A 19,513-nucleotide genomic window follows, 5' to 3' on the forward strand; every position below is an offset into this window, starting at 1 on the left:
CAAAAGACATGGCCAGAGCTTAGTATATTCGCTGTCTCCTAATCCTAACAACCCCAAACTTAGCACTAGTTATCAATAAATCTCTCAATTCATCTACTAGATTAATTAGTTACCTCAAATGTGGTAGCGAGGCAGCACCGGTGAGGATGAGGAACAATCTCACGTCGTCTTCTTCAGCAATATCTCATGACGACGACAGGATGAGCGGCATCGTGTACAGGGGCAGTGAAGAGCCATGATTGATCACGAAATGAGCGTTGTGACCCCGACTAGCTGAGGTAATCCTGTCTGGCTACTTGCGTTGAGAACAAATCTAGATGAGAGGTGAATAGGTGGCTCAGCAGAACCTGCGATTCGGCTAGCTCAACAGATCCTCCGACGATCGACAACACAACGAGCAGATTCGCCTAGGATTCACAAGAAGAGGGAAAAACCGAACCTCTTGCTCGTGGATGGAGAAAGATCAATGGTGACACTAGAGGAAGAAGGCTCAGAAAAAGGGAAGCTCACCAATGTCTTGCTCGTGAAGATCAGGGAAAAGGAAGATCAGGCGGCCTCATCGGCTAATAGCATCGCGTCCTTTGCCGGGAATGGTTGCTGCATTACCAACGATTCTCGTGTGGATGGTCGGCGTCAATGGCATCGACATGTGGTGAGGTCGTGAGGTATCAACGTCGAGGGTACAGAGAACACAGCTCGGCTATCGACGATGGCAGATTAGGAGTTTGCTGTGGCTAGTGGCTTCGATTGAAGCGACTCCGGGGAAGAGCGGAGATGAATTTGTGCCAGCGACGAAGTGGAATCGAGTGGCGGAGGTGAGGGATGGTAGAGGAGAAGATGTAAAATACCAAAAAATGGCGAATAATGATAAGGAAATTTTCCAGAATTTTTATAAATTTTTCTGAGCTCGTATGGACGAGTTTACGGGGATCAAAATTGGGCCCCGGGAAAGCCTGTTTGGACTATCCCGTTTTAACGAGGAAATGTTTATCTTTATATTTCCTTTTCTTTTATTTCTTCATTTTCATTTTCCCTCGCCGAACCACCCTCGTGCCCGACACCTCGCCGCACCTTCTTCCCCTCTCGCGCCGATTTGCCCTAACCGCAAGCGGGCAGTTTTCTTCTCCCTCGCGTGCACGCCCTCTCCTCTGCCCGACCCCGACGACGCTAGGGAACAGAGAGCAAGCATTGCGGCACCGACACTGCTTTGCCTTCCTCGAAGCCCTAGCCTCTGCCCCGATTTCCTTCTTCTTTCTCTACGCCTTCATCGCCACCGGTGAGCAGGGAGCAACGCAAGGTTTCCTCAGCCCTAGTGCCGACCACCGCTTTGATTCGCTGAGCCTTAGCCATCTTCTCAGCCGCGTTTTCTCCACCCCGTCGCCTGTGCCCTAGCACCGTCGCCGGCTACCAGGACCGAACCACCACAGATTGTTGCCCTCTGTGTCCTAGCTTTGGTTGGATACCACGGGCTCAGCCGCAGCATTGACCTAGAGTTCTGACAGTGGGCTGATAGAAGAGCATTTCAGCCACTGTTGCTTGCTACCATCGCCGGAGAAGGTCAGGTAATGGTCTTATTAACTACAATACTGATGTAGATTTTTGGTATGCTACTGTAAGGATTTTCAATTAGTGAGTTTTGGGAATTTATTGTTCAATTAGCAGTGGACAGTGGTGTGAAGTTGCTGGATTCTGACCACCACAGTACTGAACGCTTGGTTGTTCCCTTGATATCCATCTTTGTTCCGATCAGTGTAAGAGTTTCAACAAGTGAGTTTTTGTTTCATAGATCTGGTATATATATTAAATTGGGTAGGGTTAATGTTATATGATTAGGATTTTACCCTAAATTAGTCTAGAGGATTTTATTTAGCTATTCATTGAGTTGTAGCTAAATAGAAATATATATATATATATATATATATATATATATATATTGGTGAAACAGGACTTTGACGCGAGACGAGCATCTCGACGTTGGATTTGACTGGATTGGATCTACTATTTGAGGCGGGTACCTCTTGACTTATCTTTTATGATATTGTCAATTGGATATGCATAGTATTTTATAGCTACAAGCAATGATCATGTTTGCCTTTGGTATGTCACAGTTTGATACCCATAGCATGTTCTGTTTTGTTGCTTGCTATGTATCCAGGTTTATACCTCGTGATTATTGCCATGAGTACCTTAATTCCTAGAGTAAGTGACATACCATGCTTTACTGAGTTTAGGACTAGATTCTGGATTTTTATTATCTGGCATGTGTACCTATATTTTTATATCATATCTGATCTGTGTACCTAGACCCTTTTTCTTTGATCCATGTATATTGATGGTACATATTTTATGGAGGTAGATATGTTCAGGACCTAGGGTTTTTGATTCCTTATCTGACCTGTGTACCCAGACCATTGATTAGGTCAATTTATTCTAGGGTACATATTGTTGGAGCAATCTAGTGACCCTAGGTTTTGATGTTTGGGTAAAGGTTTAAGTTAGGTTTATTGTTGTATTTGATATGCATTGTGAGTGTGCAGGATACAGGTACAACAAGGAAGTCCAAGTGTGATCTTGGCAAAGGAGGAAAGTCCAAGGATGAGTCTTGGCGGTGTAAGTCCAAGCATGTAGTCTTGGCAACGTAAGTCCAAGTGTAACTTGGCAATGGATGAAGTCCCGGAGGCGCGACCTCTTGGCAAAGGAAGACCCGACAACAATGACAAGGCCGATGGAAGCTCCAGAAGGCAAGACGTGAAGGATGGGGAGGCATCCGAGGGACGCAAGGCTGATGGAGGAGGCTAGAAGGCTAGGTCTAGGTTGGTCGGGCAGGGACGAGTGCTGAGAGATTGTACTCGGAGTAAAATACTAGAATTAGGGTTTACTGTAGTAGTACTGTAGCGCTACTGTAGCAGTCGACTGCATGTTTTAGCAGTCGACTGGTGCAGTGAACAGAATGTGTGAAATCGAGCCGGGGTGTAACGGTCGAATTTCCACAGAGGGCAGTCGACTGCATGTTTTAGCAGTCGACTGGTAGGCGGGGTTTTCAACCCGCGGGCTATAAAACCAAAGCTTGGGAGCTTGGTTTGGGTTGACGAAATTAGACTTGGTTAAGGTCTAATTAGTAGTCTACAAGTGCTCAAGAGTTTTCCTTGTGTCCAAGAGGTCTTGGTGAGTTTGTGGTGAGGTTTCTCCACCCACAAGGAGTTTGAGCTAGCCGGAGGTCTTCCGGGGAGTAATCCACCGACGGATAGGGATCGTCCACCTTACGGACACGCCGTGGAGTAGGAGCTTTATCTCTGAACCACGTAAATGATCGTGTAGCTTGGTTTGCATTCTTTCTTGTCTTATATTTTGTTTTGCTTGTTTATTTTTTGTATTATTCCGCTGCGCAAGCTAACAACGTAGGAAGCGAACGATTTGGGTGAGCCGCTATTAACCCCCCTCTAGCGGGCACATCGGTCCTAACACATATTATATATATATGGATTGGTACAGGATATTGTCATGTTTAGTGTCATGCATCATATTACATGATTGCATGTTGTGCGATAGTCTGCTCCATTATTGTCGAGCACATCGCCAGTTACATGTATCCGTACACACCACCACTCATGGGTTAGTGGTAGATCAGACAGGTGTGTGACAGTTCTGTTGTTTGGCTCTGTTGGTCTGGTGACTCAGCGTGGTAGCAGGCAAATAGTTCTGCTTTGTTTAGCTCCGCTGGTTTAGTGTAACAGCGTGGTAGCCGGCAGGCGGTTGGACTCTGTTTGGCTCCGTTGGTCCGCTCATGGGTAGTGTGATGCAGCGTGGTAGCCGGCAGAGATTCCTCCCCGTCATCGTGTACCGGGAGATGAGAGCATTGTGCTCCCCCATTTATGATTTGGGGTAGGAGGATAGATGTACTCCGACAGCATCCCGTCCACTCGGTCACTCATAAGGAGCAGTGACATGTCAGAGTGCACGGTTGTCACAGCCCTACCCACTCAGTCTCACCATTGTGTGTGAGATGGCTGACTGGCGTCAGGGGTGACCATGACATTTGCATCATATGCATGATGCATTTATTGCTTGTGCTTGATGCATTTATTTGTTGCATTTGGTTGGATGCATATGTTTGACATGCATACAGGATTTATGACACTCTCGGTTTGACAACCCTTTTGTTCTGGATAGGAGTTCCTGGTGAGTACAGCTTCCTCAGTTACCTTTCAGTTTTGCATTTTTCCTATATATGATTAGGAAGCTATATTCCATGTTTATTGCTATTAGATATATCTTACTAGGCATGTCTATTGGTATTCACTGAGTTGTTGAACTCACCCCCCATGGACACTATCTTTTTCAGGTACCAGATTCTTATGGTCGCTTGGGAGTATCCTGGCTGCCGGTTCCCACGTCACATCAGAAGACTATAGTTTCCGTTAAGTTTTATTTGTTTTATGTATCAGTGTGTTTAGCTCTGTACTCCGGTTTTACTTCTGGAGCGTTGATGTTGTTATGTGATATTTTGTATTGGTTGTTGGTTGCGTAAGCCTAGCCGGCTAGCAGTTTGTGTTTTGGTTTCTGTACTGCGTGGTTGTGTGTATATTCCAGCCGCCTGTGGCTGATGTATATTATGTCTGTAGAAATGCTTCAGATTGTCACCCGTACAGGGGAGCTGCTGCCGAAATTTCTTCGGACAGAGACTCTCCCGGGGCGTGACAGAAGACCTCCATCGATAGTGAACTCGTGGGTGGCCGGCGATCAGGCAGGGAGAATCGCGAGAGGGAGAGAAGAGGAGATGGCAGATAGAATAGGGAGAGGGAGGAGCGGCGATGAGGTTTCGGCGACAAAGAGGAAGAGGGAGGAAGGGAATCGACACTTCAAGATGATTAGGGCACGGTGAGAAATATGTTAAAAAAACTTAGGCATTTTTGATTAAATCCTAGATTAATTCCTCAATCAACTCCCACCTCCGGGTATTCGAAACAAGCTTTTCCTCGAGCCCATAATTGATCCCCTTAAAATACATCATACAAGCTCCAAAAAATTCATAGAAAATTTTTAAAAATTCCTAAAAAAATCCAATAAGATTATTTGTCAAATAACCTTATTATTTACTTATTATTGGAGCACCGTATTTTACACATCTAAAATATTTTCAATTTTAAATTTATTTTATGCTTAGTACTATAATCTAACTGTTAGATTATATATTTATTTGTTTATTATTTTTAGGGCAATTTGGACTTTTTTTTAATAGAGTTTAGGGTTTCTTAACTTAACTATATAAGACCTTATACTCTATATCAATTTTAATATCTAATAATATGGTTAGTTTTTCCTTCTCTTAATTTCTACATGGTATCAGAGCGGTTATCCTTCTCTGACCTAATTTTTTTTACTGCCCCTGTTATTGTTTCATGTTGTCGCTGCCATCTCCTATTGCTGCTATTGATTTCGGTGCCGACATCTATTTTCTGTCCTACTGCTGTCGATTTCGACGTCGACATCTATTTTCTGTCTATTTCGACGCAGACGTCCTGTCCTACCGATTTCAGCATCGACATTATTTTCTATCGATTTCGACGCCGACGCTATTTTCTACCAATTTCGACACTGACGTCCTATGCTATCAATTTCGGCACCGACGCTCTTTTCTACCGATTTCGATGCTGAAGCCCTATGTTGCTGATTTTGGCACTGACATCCTTTTCTACTGATTTTGACACCGACGCCTTGTGTTACTGATTTTTGCATTTGACATCATTTTCTGCCTTAAATTTTTGTGTGACCACGGGTCGTTTTAACATTAGTTTTTGCAGATCATACAAATGTGTATCCTTACAGTTTGGTTATTCTGAGAATTATTCGTTCTCTCGTCATGCTTGGTCATCCAGATGCTTCATGGAAATTTGATTCATATATGTTTGAGCAATTTCAACAGTTTCTTCCTTCACAGCCCTCTGCCATGTCAGCTTTCTCTCATATAGGTTTGTTGTCATCTGGCATTTCAAGTATATCTTCATCCTTGTGGATTTTGGACTCTGGTGTCTCCCATCATATGTCATCCAATTTATCATCTTTTGTTTCTTTTTCTCCCAGTTTATCTATATCTATTGTGACTACTGATGGTACTCCTATGTCATTAGTAGGTGTTGGTTCAATTGTTACATTTTCTTTATCTCTTACTAATGTTTATTATATTCTGAGTCTTACTTTAAATCTTGTTTCTGTTAGTCAATTATGTGAGTTTGGATATCTAGTCTCTTTTTCTTCATCCAATTGTTATGTTCAGGACCCGCAATCTCAAAAGTTGATTGGGGCAAGCAATAAGCAAGGAGGACTCTATGTTTTATATCAACTCAAATTACCAGAAGTTATATCTTCGAGTGTTAATTTATCATCTTTTCATCTGAGTCGTTCATCTTCTAATTTTTTATTTGTAGCACTCTCGCTTATGTAATGTTTCAACTCTTCGTTTGCAGTTTTTAACCTCTACAGGAGCATTAGGACCTTTAAAAAGTTCTGATATTTCTTATTACAGTAGTTGTAAACTGGCCAAATTTTCTGTCTTATCATTTTCTAAAAGTCTTTCTTTTTCTTCTGCTCCATTTGATCTTATCCATTCTAATGTGTGGGGACCCTCTCCTATTCATACAAAAGGGGGGGGGGTCAAGATATTATACTTCATTTATTGATGATTGCACTCATTACTCTTGGGTCTATCTTATGAAACACAAGTCTGATTATCTTACAATTTTTAATAACTTTAGAGCTCTTGTGAAAACTCAACATTCTAGTGTCATAAAGTGTTTTCGTTGTGATTTAGGGGGTGAATACACTTCGAATCAATTTTTGTATTTACTTGCTTCTGATGGTACTATTCATCAAACATCGTGTATAGATACTCTTGAATAAAATAGCATGGCTGAACAGAAACATAGACATCTTGTTGAAACAACCCGTTCATTTTTATTGTCTGCCAGTGTTCCTAGTATCTTTTGGGGGGAAACAATCTTTAATGCTGCTCATTCATTAATAGAATTCTAACCTCACACAAGTCAGGTTTGTCACCTTTTGAAAAATTGTATGGGTATGCTCCTGTCTATTCCTCTTTGCGTGTTTTTGGTTGTACTTGTTTTGTCCTTCGTCCACATGCAGGGTGTAATAAGTTAGCCTCTCGGTCTGCTCTTTGTGTCTTTCTGGGTTATGATGTTAGTCAAAAAGGATATCGTTGCTTTGATTCCATTAGTCAAAAATTGTATGTCTCTCGTCATATTGTGTTTCTTGAGCATATTCCATTCTTTTCTATTCTGACTAGTTCGCATAATATGCCAAAGTCAGATCCGTTTTGCATTGATCCTTTCAATACCAATACTGAGGAAGATTCACCCACAAATCTTACTGGTAGTTCAACTGAATCTGGTACTTTGGTTCCTGAGATATTTACTCAACGTGTTCCTCCTTCTGCCATTACCCAATTATATGCTGAGGTTGCAGATGATCCTTCTCTCCACCGTCGTCAATCCACTCATGTTCGTAAGTCTACTAAACTACCAAATTTTGCTTACTCTTGTTATTCTCGTTCTTTTGCTTTATTTATTACATCTATTCATTATCTTTCTGAGCCTGAATCCTATAGAGAAACTGTTTGTAACCCACTTTGGCAGAGTGCTATGGCCGAGGAACTAACTGCTTTGCATCAGAGTCATACATGAAATTTGGTTCCATTGCCACCAGGAAAACATACTATTGGTTCTCGTTGGGTATATAAGATCAAAACTAAATTTAATGGATCTATCGAATGATACAAAGCTTGTCTTGTTGCTAAAGGTTATTCTTAGGAGTATGACATGGATTATGAAGAAACATTTGCTCCTGTTGCAAAAATGACAATTGTTCGTACTCTGATTGTTGTTGCTTCTGTTTGTCAATGGAGAATATCTCAGATGGATGCCAAAAATGTATTTCTAAATGGTGATCTTCATGAAAAAGTTTATATGACACCTCCTCCTGGTATTTCACACAAACCTAGTAAAGTTTTCAGGCTTCGTAAAGTGCTTTATGGTCTCAAACAAGCACCTCGTGCTTGGTTTGAAAAGTTTTCTACAGTGATTACTTCATTTGGTTTTCATCCTAGTAATCATGATTCAACATTGTTTGTCAGATGTACGAGTATAGGTCGTATTCTTTTGTCATTATATGTTGATAACATGCTTATTACTGGGGATGATTCTGATGGAATTGTTTCCTTGAAGTCTGAATTGACTCATTATTTTGCCATGAAAGACTTGTGTATACTACGCTACTTTATGGGCATTGAGATTGCTTATTCCCTGAAAGATTATCTTTTATCTCAGTCAAAGTATATATCTAATCTGTTTGAGCGTGCTCGTCTTACTGACAATAGAGTTGTTGATACTCCTATTAAGACTAATGCTCGATATTCTCCATCTGATGACTCACCTTTGTCGGATCCTAGTTTGTACAGAACTATTGTTGGAAACTTGATTTATCTCACCATGACTCGTCCAGATATTGCGTATGTTGTTCATGTGGTTAGTCAATTTGTCGCTGCACCAACTATAGTTCATTGGGTTGTTGTTCTTTGTATTCTTAGGTATCTTCGGGGCTCTCAATTTCAAAGTATTTTATTTCCTTCTACTTCATCTCTTGAGCTGCGTGTATACTCTGATGCAGATTGGGCTGGTGATCCTACTATTCGTAAATTTACCACTGACTTATGTATTTTTTTTTGTGATTCCCTCATTTCTTGGAAGAGTAAAAAGCAAGATGTTATTTTTAGATCTTCCACATAAGCTGGGTATCGTGTTATGACCTCAACTACTTATGAGATAATTTGGTTACGTTGGTTGCTTGTGAATATAGGTGTCTCTCTTCATCAACCTTCTCCGTTATATTGTGATAATCAGAGTGTTATTCAAATTACACGCAATTTAATTTTTCATGAGCGAAAGAAACATATTGAAATTGATTGTCACATTACTCATCACCATCTTCAAATTTGCACCATCACATTGTCTTTTGTTCCTTCAAAGCTACAGATTGCTAATATGTTTACCAAGGCACATTCTGCTTCACGTTTTCATTTCTTATCTGACAAACTCTCAATGCTTCTAGTTATAGCATCGTGAGTGATCCGGCGGTTAGAATAGGGGACCCCCATTTTGAGGGGTCAACGCCACGTGGGAGTCAAAAGGCTAGGTGGTCGACCGGAGAAGGGCGGACAGGTCGGCCGACCGGAGAAGGATTGACTTACCTGCCGGCCGACCGATCGATGAATAGCCAATAGAGAAAGGCGCCCTGACAGGAGTCGGGGCTCCGACGCTCGATTGAACAGTAACGAAGGGCCGAGCGGAAGTCATGCTCGGCCGAAGACCTAAGGTAACATATTGCTAGCAGTCCCTACATAACACTTTACCGAAGATCTCCCCAAAATACCGGTGCAGACGGAAGGCCGGACGTAATGTGGGTGTCGTCCGGCCTGGCATAAGATGAGGGCCGGTCGGATGGACGCCCCGTCCAGCTGGCCGGACGGACGCCCCGGCATGGAGTAGGGAGAGAAAGACAAGGAACATCTTTTGACAGCTGTCAAGTCCTATGACTAGGCCATACTCCAAGTCTGGCTACGAGGTGTTCTGCTGTCCCATCGAGAGCGGGTGTTAGGTAAGCTTTCGACAAACACATACCGAGGTATGGGCTAAGGACGCGTGTTGGTAGGTGTGCGTGAGCTCTTTCACCTCTCTATATAAGGAGCCTTATGCTTGCCGGAGGTACGTGTGAGTCACCTTTGTGTGACTTGAGCGTCGGAGGGTCGCCGCCGAGAACCCCTTCCCGCCCGGCGGGTGTTCGCGGAGGTTCATCGACCCAGAGACGCCACGTCCGTTGATTCAAAGATTCGGACAGATCAAGGCGCCGTCACGGCATCCGAACGGAAACAATGGACACGGACGGACGCACGCCGAGGAGAAAGCCTACGGGCGACCGGAATGAATAAAATAGGCAAGATGCAAATCGGAAGATCCAACATGGCGAAGGAAGCCCTTACCACCGCGCCCACGCCTACTCCATCGAGCCTCCGCACTCCTCCGGCACCAGCAGTAATCGGTAGAGACGGAGCACCGATGCGATGAAAAGGCAAAGCCCTATCGGACGCCCGCCTGGGAGAACAATCTCGATTCTCGAAGGCTAGTCGGGGAGCGATCTCTCCAAGTTGCGCGGCCCCGAAGATCGTGCCCCGGCGACGATACAATGGGATCCGGATGATCCTGACCAATGACAACCGCTTCTTCACCAATATAATGGGGTGAAGTGTCAGTTTTCTAACCACCTCTTCTCTTTCCGATGGTTTTGAGGTCAGCGACGTCTCTATCACAAACTTCAAGGACTTCCGACGACCTTCCTCCATCATTTTGCAAGCAAGCGCTCGGCGTTATCGGAAGACGAGTGTCAACATTCGCCATCAAGAGCCAAGAAGAGCTCGTAGCTTATATCCGGTAGTTCACCAGGTGGCCAGGCGCAAACGCCCACCAGACAATGATGAACACATTTACGCAAGGCCTCGTGACGGGACTCTTCCGTCAGCTCTGCCTAAGTCGCCCGGGACTACGACACACATGCTACACCGGCCGAATACATCAACGTGGAGGAAGCCCAGGAAAAAGAAATTTCAAACGCGGGCTCCTCCGAGCGCTGTTGCATCACCCACCTAGGACCAAGGTCCGAAGCCATCCGCTCCCTGCTAGGTCCCATGAGAGTTGCGTGCGCGCTCAGAGCCAAGTGGATGTTACGCCGCACACGCACAATAGATTGCCTGAGTCTTCCCTAATCGGAGTGGTGGCTGTCGATCACCATCGTTTGACAGGCGACAGAGAACTCATGGAGCCGATCGGACTAGATCTAATCGCCGACAAAGACGGACTCCCGAATAGACCTGACCACGGTTCGGAACCGACGGTTCGACGGTTCGGAACCGCCGGTTCGACGGTTCTAGGCAGGTCGACCCTTAACCTTAACTGCCCAAGACGGTTACGGTTCACGGTTCAGAACCGCCGGTTCACGGTTCGGTTCACGGTTCGTCACGGTTCGTCACGGTTCAAGATTAATATGTTAATAAAAATTAAAAATTAAACATTAAACATTAAAAATTAGAAATTAAAATTTATTAAAAAAAGGGCTTGCACTTATTTAAGTTGCCTACGTATCCCTTTAGGGGAATCAAAGCCCACGTAGTTCTTTTACATTTTTATCCTTTTACATTTTCATTCACTTCCATTTCCTGTTCCTGTCGTATTTGTTCCTTCAGTATCAAAATCTTCAACTTCGTCATCTGAAAGTTGCATTCCTTGGATTCTTTTCTCCGCTCTGGTCCAATCGTCCAGTAATGCTTGGGCTTCCAATGAGTCAGGAGACAAAGTTGATCGTCGTTCATCTAATATGTTGCCGCCGGCACTGAACGTCTGCTCCACAGCAACAGTTGACACTGGACAAGCTAAAAAGCTTTGAGCCTTCTGTGACCACCACTTTAAGATATCGAAGTTTTCGCTATCTGCTTCATTAAAATCAAAAGAAGTCGTAAAATAATTCTCAAGTTCCTATGTGGAACTTGAGGATCCCCGTGGACGTTTTGTCCGTTCTTTTAATAAGAGTTGTGCTTTTGTAAGTTTTAAATTACTACTAGTAGTTTGTTGAATTTCAGAAATATTAATTTGTGTTCCATATTTTGCATAATATTGATTATAAATATCATATAAATAAATTCTAACATTATATATAATATTAATTGATCGGGGAAGAAGAATCTTTAATTGGAATTAAAGCATCATAATATAAAGTTAACATTTCTTGTAAAACTTCTAATTTAAATCTAGGATCTAAAGCAAATGCAATTAAATAAATTTCAGGAATTAAATAAAAATATTTTTCCCATTTAGTTTTCATAGCTAAGATGCAAGGAGATAAAGATTCATTATTAATATGTTCATTTAAAACTAATACTATATTAGAAAAATTTTCTAAAACTAATTGAGCAGTGGGATAATAAACACCGGAAAGTTGTTCGGTTGCATCATTAAATACTTTTAAAATTTCACAAATACTACTACAAATATTCCATTGTTGTGAAAATAAATATATATTAGCATTAGTGTTTTGTGCAAAAAATGAACATAATAATTCTTTATATTGAAATGAATCTTGTAATAATTGGTATGTTGAATTCCAACGTGTTGGTACATCACGTGGAAATTTTTAGGTCTCATTCCATTAATTTTACAAAACCTACCCCATTGTTTCATTATAGATGGATGAGACCATAAATAAGAAATTGCAATTCTAATTGGTTTAATATAACTTTCTAAAATTTTTAAACCATCTTGAACACATAAATTTAAAACATGGCATACACAACGAATATGAAAAAATAAACCTCCAATAATAGGTTGACAAACAAATTTTAGATCATCTATACAAGCGGTATTAGAACTAGCATTATCTAATGATATTGAAAATATTTTATGAGTTAAACCATATTCTTCTAAAATTAAACATAATAATTGTGCGATATTATGAGCATTATGTGATTCATCAAAAACTCTATAAGCTAATAATCTTTTTTGGAGATTCCAAGAGTTATCGATCCAATGGCAAGTCACACCCATATACGAATGTGTTTGCCAATGATCACTCCAAATATCAGAACATAAAGAAACTTTATTATCTAATTTACTAAATTCATCAATTAAATTCTTTTTCCCTTGTTTTACTAATTTTTTAATTGTACGAGTAAGTGTAGTCCTAGGAACACGTTTAGCACATGGATTAAGAGATTCTTTACAAAAATCTTCAAATGTGCATTTAGATCCAAAACTAAAAGAAAGATGTTCTACGGAAACAAATTTAGCTAATGATTCTCTTAATTTATTATCCGAATATAAAAATAAACCGGAATCGGTACTACCGCTAGTTGAAGAAAATCTTGATAATTGTGTTTGAGAACGGTCGAGTCCATATTCCGTCGGGTGCTTCGTTTCTACATGTCGTTTCAATGACCCATAGCCGCCGCTTTTACATTTTGCACGCATTTCTCCCGACGAAAGAGTGACCTTCTCAAAATGTTTAGTAAAAATAGAAGACTTTAGAGGAGGAAGTTCCCGAACCTTAGAAGTAATTGCATCGGTACTTCCTTGTGTGTCGGGTGTCGAATTCGGAAGATGCTCGATCTCATCATCGGTGGATTGAATGTTGGGGTCCTCCTCCCGCGGATTCATTATTTGCTTTCCCTTCCGAGCTCGAGATGATGCACCTCCGCGGCCTCCTTCCATTGTAATTGAAAACGAAAGCGTGTAGAGATTAGAGAATACGAAAATGAGATTAAGAGTAGAGAAGATGTGTGTGAAAAATGATGAAATAAGCTCTCTATTTATAGAGTTTTGATAGTAACGGACACTAAATCATAGCCATTGATCAAAAAATGGTCAAATGATCCTAACCGTTGAAAAAAAATACCTAAAAAACCCTCCCAACGGCTACGAACCGCCGGTTAACCGGCGGTTCCAACGGCTATCGATCACCATCATCCGACAGGCGACAGAGAACTCATGGAGCCGATCGGACTATATCTGATCGCCGACAGAGACAGACTCCCGAATGGCAGCATACTCTCAGGCGTGAAGACAATCCTCGGATGTTCAGGGAGCGGTCTAGGTCGTCCGCCCGGGAGGAAGAGAATAGAAACAACACTTCCCGGGGCGAGATCAATATCATAGCTGGCGGTCCGACCGGAGGCGATTCTAATCGAGCAAGAAAGGCAAGCGTCCGGCAACTCCAGATCCATGCAGTCGGCTGCAGCCAAGAGCAGTCAAGCGAACTCGAAATCAGTTTCAGACCCGGGGACTTGGAAGGAGTTGAAGTGCCCCACGACGACGCTCTGCTCATCAAAGCGGTAATAGCCAACTACACTATTCATCGCGTATTTATTGACATAGGAAGCTCGGTCAACATCATCTTCAAAAAGGCATTCGACCAACTACAAATTGATCGAGCCGAGCTGCTGCCCATGACAACCCCCCTCTATGGGTTTACGGGTAATGAAGTCCTGCCAGTCGGACAAATCCGACTGGCTATCTCGCTGGGAGAAGAGCCGCTTAGGAGGACACGGACAGCAAACTTCGTGGTGGTCAACTCCCCCTCGTCATACAACGTCATTTTGGGACGACCGACGCTCAGCGAGTTTCGTGCGGCCATCTCTACCTTCCACCAGAAGATCAAGTTCCCCGTCGAGGATAAAGTGGGAGAAGTAGGGGAGATCAACTAGCAGCTCGGCGATGCTACGTCGAGATGGTCCGAGCAGAAGCCAATTCCGCTTGGAAGTCACCACGAATCGAGGTGAACGCTATAACTGAAAAACCTCCCTCTTTAGTTTATGAAGAAAAAGAGGAAGTGCAGATTCATCCGACCCGATCGGAGGCCACGACCTTTATTGCGTCCGATCTGGAAGCCAACCAGAAAGAAGAAATGATCAAATGCCTCCAAAGAAACTGTGATGTCTTCGTCTGGTCGACGCATGAGTTGCCCGGAATTTCGCCGAGCATAGCGCAGCACGAGCTACATGTCCGACCGGACGCTCGACCAGTGAAGCAGAGAAAGAAGGATTTCAGCGCCGAGCAGAACGCCATCATCCGGGCAGAGGTTGAGTTGGCGAACGTAGTGTTAGTCTCCAAGCCAGGCAACAAGTGGAGAGTATGCATAGATTTTCGGGATCTCAACAAAGCCTGGCCGAAAGACTTTTATCCTTTGCCTCGGATCGATCAATTGGTGGACTCCACAGCTGGCTGCGAGCTGATATGTATGCTCGACGCTTACCAAGGATATCATCAAGTGCCGCTCGCCCGTGAAGACCAAGAAAAGGTTAGTTTCGTCACAGTCGACGTCACATATTGCTATAATGTGATGCCGTTCGGATTGAAGAACGCGGGAGCCACATATCAGCGCCTGATGAACAAAGTGTTCAAAGAGCAGATCGGGCGAAACCTAGAAGTATACGTGGACGATATTCTCATCAAGTCCGTCCGAGCGGCCGATCTCTTCGAAGATATGGAGGAAACTTTCCGAACGCTACGAAAATATGGAGTTAAGCTAAACCCTCAGAAGTGCCTGTTCGGAGCAAAAGGAGGGCGTTTCCTGGGTTACATAGTGACCGCGCGGGGTATCGAAGCAAATCCCAGCAAGGTGAAAGCTCTACAAGATATGCCGCCTCCGAGAAATCTGAGGGAAGTGCAGCGCTTGACCGGTCGGATAACTGCTCTATCCAGGTTCATCTTAAAAACCGCCGACCGGAGCCTACCTTTCTTCAAAATCTTGCGCAAAGCCACCAAGTTTCATTGGGACGAAGAATGCGATCAGGCGTTCGAAGATTTGAAGACATATTTGAACTCTCTCCCGGTCCTAGCCAAGCCAACTGCGGGTGAGCCACTTTGTATCTACTTGTCTTCAACCGATCGAGCAATCGGCTCGGCGCTAGTGAGAGCGAGTGGAGAAGAACCTGTATATTTTCTGAGCCACATTTTAAAAGATGCTGAATCTCGCTACACCGGACTCGAGAAGTTGGCTTTTGCTCTGGTCCTCGCCGCTCGGCGCCCGCTCGGACGAGTATTGCTGAATCCAGAAGCCTCCGGACGGCTTATTAAGTGGACAACAGAATTGAGTGAATTCGACATTCAATATCAACCCCGCTCGGCAATTAAAGCGCAAGCCTTAGCAGATTTTGTGACTGAGGTGCAGAATCCGGAGCCGGAAGCTATGTGGAGAATATATGTGGACGGATCGTCCACTCGGATCGGAAGCGGGATTGGAGTACTGCTGCTCTCTCCCCAAGAAGAAAAGATGCACTTATCCGTCCGACTGGATTATAAAGCTACAAATAATGAAGCTGAGTATGAAGCTCTCATAGCCGGCTTGCAGGCAGCTCGGCATGTTGGAGAGCAGCTCTCTGGTACCTTTGAAATTAACAACGCTCGGCTCAAGCTCTACGCTGAAGCCTCTGAGAAGCTTAAAGCCAATTTCAGAGAGGTCATTGTCCAACAGATACCCCGAGCGGAAAATCAAGCGGCCGATGAGTTAGCCAAACTTGCAAGCTCAATAACACCGGTCGCCATCCAGCAGCCCATTGAACAAGTATCTTTGGTGGCGCACGTCGACCAGATGGAAGGCCTCACATTTTCGAGTGACTGGAGGACATCCATCACGAAGTTTTTACGCTCGGGCGCCACACCGTCTGATCGGAATGAAGCCCAGCTATTAAGAAGGAGAGCCGGTCGGTTCACACTCATCGGCGATCAACTCTGACTCGGCTTACATCCTCCAAGAAGTACATCAAGGATCATGCGGAGGGCATCCGGGCGGACGATCGCTGGCTAAGAAGATCTTGCTGGCCGGATACTTCTGGCCGACCTTACAAGCAGACGCCGCTCGGACCGTGTCGACGTGCCTTTCTTGCCAAAAGTATCATAAGTTCTCCCACCGGCCAGCAGAGGAGATGAAGGCATCCACGGTCGCCTGCCCGTTCGATCAGTGGGGAATGGATATTGTTGGTCCATTTCCTATGGCGACCGGGAAGCAAAAATTTTTACTGGTGGCAGTTGATTATTTTTCCAAGTGGATGGAGGCCGATCTACTAGCCAAGATCACCGAATAGATGGTCAAAAAGTTCATCTGGCAACACATCATCTGTCGGTTCGGTATCCCTTGCCGACTTGTTTCCGACAACGGACGGCAATTCACTGGAAAGTTGCTTGAAGATTGGTGTAAAAGTTATGGCATTGAGCAACACTTCACGTCTGTGGCATACCCCCAAAGCAATGGTCAAGCTGAAGTAGCCAATAGAGAAATTCTTCGTATTTTGCGCGCTCGGCTCAATCACTTGGGAGGAAGTTGGGTGGATGAAGTGCCGGGCGTCCTATAGGCCATCCGAACGACTCCAAAGGAAGGAACGGGCGTCACGCCTTTCCATCTGGTATACGGCGGCGAAGCAGTCATCCCAGTTGAAGTCGGCATTGAGTCCGTCCGGATCCAGAATTATGATTCTGATAACGCCGAGCGGAGGAACATGGAGCTGGATTTGGTCGACGAAGAGCGAGCCAAGGCGTCCGTCCGGCTGATGGCGTACCGGCAAAGAATGAAGCAAAACTACAACCGTCGCGTGATCCCTAGAGCCTTCCAGGTTGGCGACCTTGTCTGGAAGAAAGTGAAGCCAGTCGGCGGCATCGGCAAATTGGAGGCTCCCTGGGCAGGCCCCTTCAAGGTCATCGAAAAGCTCCGCTCGGGTGCCTACTATCTGGAAGATGAAGACGGGCGGCAACTAGAGAGGCCGTGGAGCGCGAACCACCTCCAGCCTTACCGGGCGGGGTGAAAGATGCACCAATGTAAATCATTCTGTATCCGTGCCGTTCGGCCGGAGGTAAATTATCCGAGCCAAGCGCTCAAAAACGAAGGCCCCGTGCCGTTCGGCCGGAGGTAAATTATCCGAGCCAAGCGCTCAAAAACGAAGGCCCCGTGCCGTTCAGCCGGACGTAAATTATCCGAGCCAAGCGCTAAAAAACGAAGGCCCCGGACCGCTCTGACCGGAGGTATATTATACAGGCCAAAGGCTTGATGCCGAAACCCCTGCGCCGTTCGGCCATGTAGACATCGCCCAAATTAGGCTTAAAAAATCGTCGAGCTCCGACGTTAAATATCGAGAGATGAGTCGGCGTCTATAAACTCCGGAGCGGAAGACCGTCGAGCTCCGACGTTAAAAATCGAGAGACGAGCCGGCGTCTATAAACTCCCGAGCGGAAGAATATCGAGAGACGAGCCGGCGTCTATAAACTCCTGAGCGGAAGACCGTCGAGCTCCGACGTTAAATATCGAGAGACGAGCCGGCGTCTATAAACCCTCCGAGCGGAAGACCGTCGAGCTCTGACGTTAAAAATCGAGAGACGAGCCGACGTCTTTAAACTCCCGAGCGGAAGACCGTCGAGCTCCGACGTTAAAAATCGAGAGACGAATCGGAGTCTATAAACCTTCCGACCGGAAGGTAGTCGAGTTCCGATGATAAAATTCGATGTTAAAAGACGGGCAGCCGGAGCCTGTAAGGCCGTCGGACGAATGGCTCTGTGCGTGGTCCTTAGTTGAAAGGGCCGAACTGTGATCGGGCCGGCTGTAATAGCGAGAATAAAGCCATCGTATGGCCGGGCGGCTCCTTTACCAAATGTACTTTGACGCGGAAAAATTAGGACCGAGACGAAAGTTAGAGATTGGACGCTGGTCAAGCAAACAAATAACAAAAGAAAATTTTCATTCACGCCAAGCGGCGGACAGACAAAATTTATAACATTTGCCCCGAGCGGCAAGCATACTGAAGATCATACGAAAGAAACTTCAAATACTCCTCATTCATCGAAATTAAAAAGAGAGTCGGGGATGGACCCCATCATAGTCAGCTGACGGACAGCTCGGCGGATATGTGACCCTTGGTCTTCATGTAGTCCACCGCCACTTTGATCGCCTCTTCAAAGGTTAACACCAAATTCATCCGAGCGGACGAATGCTTTGCGCGCTTCCATCAACCGACCGGACTCTCCGTCCTGATATTCTTTAAAAGTAGCTTTAGAAGCATCGAGGGCAGCTTGAAGATCTTTCAGAGCCCCTTCCGCTTTAGCCTGGTCGGCTGATCCAGGTCTTTCACGCGCTGCTCTAACCCCCGGTTCTCTACCTTCATCATATCCATGTCCTCGATGGCCTTAAGCTTCCGGGTGGTCGCAGTCTTTATTTCCTTGTCCCGCTGCTTGACCAAGGCTTCGAGGCGGGCCACTTCGCTCGTCAAGCTGGAAGACTTACCCCGTTCGGCTTCCAGCAACCTTTTGGCCTTCTCCAGAGCGGTCGTCGATTGTCTGTTGTCCCCCGCAACTTTGAGTTTTTTCAACTCATCCTTCAGCTCGGCTAATCGATCGCTGATGGCAATATGCTCCACCCAGTTCTGCGAACGAAGATGAACAAGTTATAAACTAAATACAAATACCTGACAAGGCAAAGAACATACCCCGGTCACCTGTTGTAAATTGCTGTCGCCGAGCTGACCAGGAGTCATCATGGCAACTCTGAGTCGAGCATCTTCCCAAGCTTTGGCGAGGGGACCCGTGAGTGTGATTTGCTGCTCGGGGACCACCGGCCGATCAACAGCCGCCATGTATTCTTCCGACGGGAGGCGCAAGATGATTTTTATCAACCTGGGGCCGCTCGGATCACCCTGAGAAGCAGCGGCCTTACCGGACGGCTCACCGGTGGAGGAAGAAGGATGGTCGCCCAACCGCCTAAGACGCCGCAAAGTTCGGGGAGGACTGGAGGGCGGCACCTCAGAGGTAGCTCTTGGAGAGCCGCGCGACGTCGGGGTACTCTATATAGAAACTGTCCCGGATAACACCGGAGCTTCATCACCCCGCTCGGACTACGGTTCATCAGATGGAGTTGGTTGAGA

This window comes from Zingiber officinale, chromosome 4B, assembly GCF_018446385.1.
Source record: "Zingiber officinale cultivar Zhangliang chromosome 4B, Zo_v1.1, whole genome shotgun sequence".
Lineage (NCBI taxonomy): Eukaryota > Viridiplantae > Streptophyta > Magnoliopsida > Zingiberales > Zingiberaceae > Zingiber > Zingiber officinale.